Source organism: Salvelinus sp. IW2-2015, unplaced genomic scaffold (assembly GCF_002910315.2).
Source record: "Salvelinus sp. IW2-2015 unplaced genomic scaffold, ASM291031v2 Un_scaffold1936, whole genome shotgun sequence".
Lineage (NCBI taxonomy): Eukaryota > Metazoa > Chordata > Actinopteri > Salmoniformes > Salmonidae > Salvelinus > Salvelinus sp. IW2-2015.
In genome coordinates, this window is record NW_019943293.1 from 86,260 (window position 1) to 94,391 (window position 8,132).

Consider the following 8,132-nt stretch of genomic DNA (forward strand, 5'->3'; position numbering starts at 1 on the left):
CTGTTTGGTCTTTCATTAGAGATATGGTCCGTTACATTCTAGTAGAACTCACACCATTCCTGTTTGTCGTCATTAGAATTGGTCCGACATTCTATAGAACTCACACCATCCGTTCTGGTCTTTACATATAGAATATGTCTGTACATTCTATAAACTCAACACCATCCTGTTTGTTCTTACATTAGAATATTGTCCAGTACATTCTATATAACTTCACACCATCTGCTTTGGTCTTTCATAGAATATGATCCGACATTCTATAGAACTCCACACCATTCTGTTTGGTCTTGCATTAGGAATATGTCCCAGTACATTCTTATAACTCACCACCATCCTGTTTGCGTCTTCATTAGAAGAGGTCCGGTAATTCTGAGAACTCACACATCCTTTTGGTCTTTTCGATTGAAATATGGTCTGTACATTCTATAGAACTTCAACCATTCGTTTGGGCGTTCATTAGAATATGTCCGTACATTCTATAGAACTTTCACCACCATCCATGTTTTGCTCTTTTCATTAAACTATGTCCGGTACATTCTATCAGAAACGTCACACCATTCTGTTTGGTCTTCCATTAAAAGTGGTCCGACTTCTAACATGACGAAATTGGAGTCGTATTAAATTTGCCATTAAAGGTAATACATGCATGTTCAATTTAATACTGACAATTTCAAATAAGTCATAATCACTCAAATTTTTGTAAAAAAAAAACAATTAAAACACCTATCCCAAAACGGGCTTTTAGAAACCACTGTCATCATGTGTGGTATTGTGAAATTCAGCAATGTATATCAGAGAGCATAGACAAAGGCACTGGACCACTATGTTAAAACCAATGACCGTACAATAGGGACTGAGCTGTTGACCGATCTGATCGACACACATCCAAAGGCAACGGGTTGCTACAACCAGAGGATAGTCAAACATGTAATATTTCCATTCAAATTACTGGGAAAACATTAATGCATTTCTTGTCTTTCAAATAATTGTCCAATTATGGTTATTCCCAAGATATAAAACCTAACAAATGTTTGTCTCATACACATAATTTCAGATTTATTACAGGTGCAGAAATAATTTACGTCTAGTCGACCGTTACTACTCTCTTCTGACCCTGCAGATCCGGTCGTTCACCTTACTAGCTCTCCTCTGAACCCTGCAATCGTTTCGACCGTTACGAGCTCTCTTCTGACCCTGCCAATCGGTGCGTTTCGACCTTACTAGCTCTCTTCGACCCTGCAGATCGTGTTTCACCGCTAGCTCTCTTCTGACCCTCCAGAATCGTGCGTTTTCACCGAACTAAGCTCTCTTTCTGACCCGCCAGATCGGTGTTTCGACCGTTAACTAGCTCTTCTTCTGACCCTGCAGATCGGTGGTTTCGACCGTTACTAGCTCTCTGTCCTGACCCTCCAGCTCGTGTTTCGACCGTTACTTAGCCTCGCTTCTGACCCTCCAATCGTGGTTATCGGACCTTACTAGCTCTCTGTGACCTGCAATCGGTGGTTTCGACCGTTACTACTCTCTCTGACCCTCCAGATCGTGTTTCGACCGTTAAACTAGCTCTCTTTCTACCCTGCAGATCGTGTGTCGACCGTTACTAGCTCGACTTCTGACCCTGCAGACGGTGGTTTCGACCGTTTACTAGCTCTCTTGCTGACCCTGCAATCGTGGTTTCGACCGTGTACTAGCTCTCTTCTGACCCTGCAGATTGGTGCGTTTCGACCGTACTAGCTCTTCTCTTGACCCTCCAGACTGGGTTTCGACCGTTACTAGCCTCCTTCTGACCCTGCAAGATTGTGGTTCACCGTTACTAGCTCTCTTCGACCCTGAATTCGGTGGTCGACCGTTGACTAGCTCTCTTCTGACCCTGCAGATCGTGCCGGTTCGACCGTTACTAGCTCTCTTCTGACCCTGCAATCCGTGGAGTTTCACCGGTACTAGCTCTCTTCTGACCCTCCAGATCGGTGGTTTCGGACCGTTACTACCTCTCTTCTACCCGCAGATCGGTGCTTTCGACCTACTAGCTCTCTTCTGACCCTGCAGATCGTGGTTCGACCTTACTAGCTCTTTCACCTGCAGAATTTTTCGGGGTTTCGACCTTACTAGCTCTCTTCTGACCTGCAATCGGTGGTTTCGACCGTTACTAGCTCTCTTCTGACCCTGCAGACGGTGGACATACCGGTATCCCACTGCCTCGTCTATTGTTGTTTCCACAAACCCGTACAATGGCTATGTACACTGCAGTGATTGTAGCTCCTCAATAGCGGATGTTTAAAGTAGTGAGGCGAAATATAAGTCTCCAGCTTCAGCATTTTGCAATTCTTCCAGTCATGCAGCACGAACTGGAAGAAACGTCCAATGAGTTTGCTTGATGACCGTCATATACCTGCTGGGACTCTATTAGTACTATTACCAGCAGCTAATACGACTTTAACTAGCATAAATAAATCACGATTTTCAATAACTTATACAAATACATAATCTTCTCACATACCAACATATCCTCTCACTATTTTGTGATGATCTTATACTAAACACACCTTCATTCATATTTTTTCCCATCTTCTGAAAAATCTCCACTCTTCTCCCCCTCAAACTAAAAACCTTAATTAACAGAAACATGAATATCACATATTAAATAAGCCTTTATCAAGGTAAAATATCAGCAAAACACGCCCGCTTCTTCACATCTTTAATCAAACCCTCAACAACATACATATAAACACTGCAAATAGTTCTTGAAGTCCCTCCGATGTCATCGCTTTATCCTTCCTATCACTTCATTCCCTCCACTTATTCTTTTCATCCTATAAGCATATCATCGTAACAACATTCAATTTAATTGCATCTTATAACTGATCAAATTATAAATTTCCATAACTTATTTAAATTTAACAATCCTTCTTAAAATTTCACAACACGCAATGAGTCATTCCCATTCCCTTAAAGCCCTCACCCTTGAAATAATGTGACATCACTGTTAGCAATAAGCTATATACATATAACCAAACAACTAATACCTACCACTATTAAAAACCCTTTTCGCTCACAAACTCCACGAATACAAAACCCAATTATCAACCACACACAAACACCGTCCTCACCCTCAAACAAAAACTAACCTCCAACACCATACCCCATCCAACACAATGACCTGCCAATATCCAACAACATATCCAATATCACCACTACACCACACCTAACCAATAACATCTTAACTCAAACCCCTACACCCAAGACAGACCCAAAGTCCATTTAACATACACTAGAAACTTCCGAACATCATCAAAAGATGGTTAATTCCCCCTAAAATCATTGTTAAACCAATTCCTAACCTTAACCCATAAAACACAACCTGCAACCTATGACTCCCTTACCTAAAATGAAGACCAAAAAGCTCATTTAATTTCCTCCTTTTTACGATATCCATTTTGACTTTGACTTTATCTAGTGAAAACCAACCATATCCGTCGCCTTGAACTTCCGCGCATTCAACGAGAGGGCAGTCGTTCTTCTTCTGGGGTAAACCCTCTAAACATACTGAAAACCGTTCCAATTCCAGCAGGCACATGCTCAGCCTGAGAATCAGCCCGGTTCATTCCCAAATGCAATTTCAAGCCATGCAAAACAAACCTACATGGCCAAGATGGAATCCCAAACCCACACGGACACCGACCCAATGAACTAATGTGAGCCACCGACATCCCGAGGAGTTCCGCTGAAATTTTACGAAGAATTGTGACCCACCGTTTGAATATTGCGTCCCCTTCCACCAAGCCCCCCAAAAACCCAAGAAAGAATTCAGGATAGTCTGTACAAGTTAGGAGGAAGTTTGGGGACAAAAAAGTGGACCCCTTTCCCCTTATTGCGTGATCCATTTGATTCTGGGAGGCGGGGGCGGGGGGCTGGTGGGGTGAAGACAGAGTTGGTGCTGTGGGGAAACGCGTGAGGTACCAGACAGGGTCTCGTGAAATAGTTTGTTGTTTCTTGCTGGTTAGAAGGAGGCAAAAGCGCTCTTGCGTTTTAAACGAAGCGGCCAAGAATGGAGGGGGGCGCCAAAGGCGAAGAGAAAACACGGAGAAAGAGGGTTATCTGATCACTGCGTCTCAGTTACTTAGGGGGCAGTTCATGCCAGGCCAGGCTGTGACTAGGGGGCAGTTCATTAGTCATGCCAGGCTGTGACTAGGGGCAGTTCGTTTGCCAGGCCAGGCTGTGACTAGGCGCAGTTCATTAGTTATGCCAGGCTGTGACTAGGGGCAGTTCATAGTCATGCCGGGCTGTGACTAGGGGCAGTTCATTAGTTTCATGCCAGGCCAGGCCTGTGACTAGGCGGTCAAGTCGTTCATGCCAGGCCAAGCTGTGACTAGGGGGCAGTTCATTAGTATCCAGGCTGTGACTAGGGGGCAGTTCATTAGTTCATGCCAGGCCAGGCTGTGACTAGGGGGCAGTTCATGCCAGGCCAGGCTGTGACTAGGGGCAGTTCATTAGTTCATGCCAGGCTGTGACTAGGGGGCAGTTCGTGCCAGGCCAGGCTGTGACTAGGGGGCAGTTCATTAGTTCAGGCTGTGACTAGGGGGCAGTTCATTAGTTCATGCCAGGCTGTGCTAGGGGGCAGTTCATTAGTTCATGCCAGGCCAGGCTGTGACTAGGGGCAGTTCATTAGTTCATGCAGGCCAGGCCTGTGACTAGGGGCAGTTCATTAGTTCATGCCAGGCCAGGCTGTGACTAGGGGCAGTCATTAGTTCATGCCAGGCCAGGCTGTGACTAGGGGGCAGTTCATTAGTTCATGCGATGTGGACTAGGGGGCAGTTCATTAGTTCAGGCCACTGTGACTAGGGGCAGTTCATTGCCAGGCCAGGCTGTGACTAGGGGCAGTTCATTTAGTTTAGGCTGTGACTAGGGGCAGTTCATTAGTTCATGCCAGGCTGTGCTAGGGGCAGTTCATTAGTTCATGCCAGGCCAGGCTGTGACTAGGGGGCAGTTCATTAGTTCAGCCAGGCCAGGCTGTGACTAGGGGCAGTTCATTAGTTCATCAGGCCAGGCTGTGACTAGGGGGCAGTTCATTAGTTCATGCAGGCCAGGCTGTGACTAGGGGGCAGGTCATTAGTTCATGCCAGGCCAGGCTGTGACTAGGGGCAGTTCATGCAGGCCAGGCTGTGACTAGGGCAGTTCATTAGTCAGGCAGGCCAGGCTGTGACTAGGGGCAGTTCATTAGTTCATGCAGGCCAGGCTGTGACTAGGGGCAGTTCATTAGTTCATGCCAGGCCAGGCTGTGACTAGGGGCGTTCATTAGTTCATGGCTGTGACTAGGGGGCAGTTCATTAGTTCATGCCAGGCCTGTGACTAGGGGGCAGTTCATTAGTTCATGCCAGGCTGTGACTAGGGGCAGTTCATTAGTTCATGCCAGGCCAGGCTGTGACTAGGGGGCAGTTCATTAGTTCATGCCAGGCCAGGCTGTGACTAGGGGCAGTTCATTAGTTCATGCCAGGCCAGGCTGTGACTAGGCGGTTCAGTAGTTCATGCTGTGACTAGGGGCAGTTCATTAGTTCATGGCCAGGCCAGGCTGTGACTAGGGGCAGTTCATGTCATGCCAGGCCAGGCTGTGACTAGGGGGCAGTTCATTAGTTCATGCCAGGCTGTGACTAGGGGCAGTTACGTTCTGCCAGGCCAGGCTGTGACTAGGGGCCAGTTCATTAGTTTCAGGCTGTGACTAGGGGCAGTTCATTAGTTCAGGCCAGGCCAGGCTGTGACTAGGGGCAGTTCATAGTTCATGCCAGGCCAGGCTGTGACTAGGGGCAGTTTCATTAGTTCATGCCAGGCTGTGACTAGGGGGCAGTTCATTAGTTCATGCCAGCCAGGCTGTGACTAGGGGGCAGAAGTCATGCCAGGCCAGGCTGTGACTAGGGCAGTTCATTAGTTCATGCCAGGCTGTGACTTAGGGCAGTTCGTGCACAGGCCAGGCTGTGACTAGGGGGCAGTTCATTAGTTCAGGCTGTGACTAGGGGGTAGTTCATTAGTTCATGCCAGGCTGTGCCTAGGGGGCAGTTCATTAGTTCATGCCAGGCCAGGCTGTGCCTAGGGGGCAGTTCATTAGTTCATGTCAGGCCAGGTGCCTCTGTAGTCGACTGTATAAATTATACATATTTATTTAAGTATACATGTAGTAGTTTACATGCATTAGTAGTTGTATACATGGTGCCTTTATAGTGGTATACATGTTGCTGCAGTAGTAGTAGTTTGTCATTTGTTGCTTCCTGTCCCTGTTAGTGGTGAAGAGACTTCCMGAYCATGTCCAGGTGGACGACCCTGCAGTGGTGAAAAGACTGGCCAAGAAGTTGGAGAGACAACAGGTTTGTGGCATGTTATTCCCCTTCTACAACGTGCTGCTCTCTGTCCTCAAGGCACTACMTGACTAATTTACCAGTACCACTGAGATTAGCCGATCTCAGTAGATTGTCAAGAGTGTTTCCCTTGTATTATTTTTCATGCGAAGCGCACACCTCCCCAAATCAACATCCGGTGTGCCTTTCTAGCCAACATTTTGGATGTTATATATTGGTAGTCCCGTGGTCCCGTGTGGCTCAGTTGGTAGAGCATGGCGCTTGCAACGCCAGGGTTGTGGGTTCATTCCCCACGGGGGGACCAGGATGAATATGTATGAACTTTCCAATTTGTAAGTCGCTCTGGATAAGAGCGTCTGCTAAATGACGTAAATGTAAATGGTAGGGGAAACTTTGGATAAGGTGTAGAGGAAGTCATAGATGGAACACAGGGAATTGTCAGGCAACCAGCCCTACCTCACCTCACGTCACTAACCTACCTCCATGTCTCACCGCAATTGCTTCTATTCTGTACCTCACATTTCTTTCAGACGCTACTGCACGGCGCCTCTAAAAAGGTATTAAGTATCAAGGTCTGGCCTTATGCTTTGTGTGCCGTTCATTTGTTAAATATTTTTTTTACCGTCTGTMTTGTTTTGCTCAAGGCTGTTCATGTCATGACCCCCACCATCTGACCTCCCTTCCTGAGATAATGACATTTGTATCGGGTGAACTGTTTAGAAATTTACAGCACTTTTTGTACATAGTCCCCACCCTATTTTTAGGGGAGCAAAAGTATTGAAAAGTAAAAAGTTTAGTATTTAGTCCCATATTCCTAGAAGGCAATGATTACATCAAGCTTGTGACTCTACAAATGTGTTTGCTGTTTGTTTTGGTTGTGTTTCAGATTATTTTGTGCCCAATAGAAATGAAATGTTAAATAATGTATTGTGTCAATTTTTTTTGTCACATTTATTTCTAAAGAAGAATAGAATGTTTTCGAAACACTTCTACATTAATGTGGATGTTACCATGATTACGGATATTCCTGAATTAATTGTGAATAATGAGGTGTGAGAACATTACCAACGCACAAATATCATAACCCTCCCCCCCAAGACATGCTAACCTCTCACCATTACAATAACTCATCATTATTCACAAAATAATCTGAKACACAACCAAAACAAACTAAAAATGCATCCATCAAGATTTATGTAACCATTGCATGCTATGAATATTTGGACCAAATACTTCATGTTTGACTACTTCAATACACATAAGGGAATTTTTCCCAATACTGTTGTGGTGCCCTAAAAATTCGGGGGACTATGTAGAAAATAGTTGTAATTTCTAAACGATTCACCCAATATGGATGAACATACCCTCAGATTAAAGATGACAGTCTGCAGTTGAATAACCTCATAGTCATTGTATCATTTTAAATCCAAAGTGCTGAAGTACAGAGCCAAGACAATAAAACATGTCACTGTCCCAATACTGTTGGAGCTCCCTGTAAAATCATACATGTTGATACATGATGAAACGGTGATGTTCAGTCTGTATTGAACGGCCGTACACGATGTTCTACTAGGCGTTTCCTGGTTTTTCTCTCATGTTCTCTGAGCCGGACTACAGTACAGAATATGGTTGGTTGTTGAGCTGGTCTACAGTACAGAATATGGTTGGTTGTTGAGCCGGCCTACAGTACAGAATATGGTTGGTTGTTGAGCTGGCCTACAGTACAGATAATATGGTGGTTGTTGACCGGCCTACAGTACAGAATATGGTTGTTGTTGGAGCTGCCTACAG

General features: G+C 45.3%; 1 pseudogene; it reads left to right on the top strand.

The window, feature by feature from the left end:
- LOC112072459 (translation initiation factor eIF2B subunit delta-like) overlaps positions 1–8,132 on the top strand; it is a 36,680-nt pseudogene that overhangs the window by 5,959 nt on the left and 22,589 nt on the right.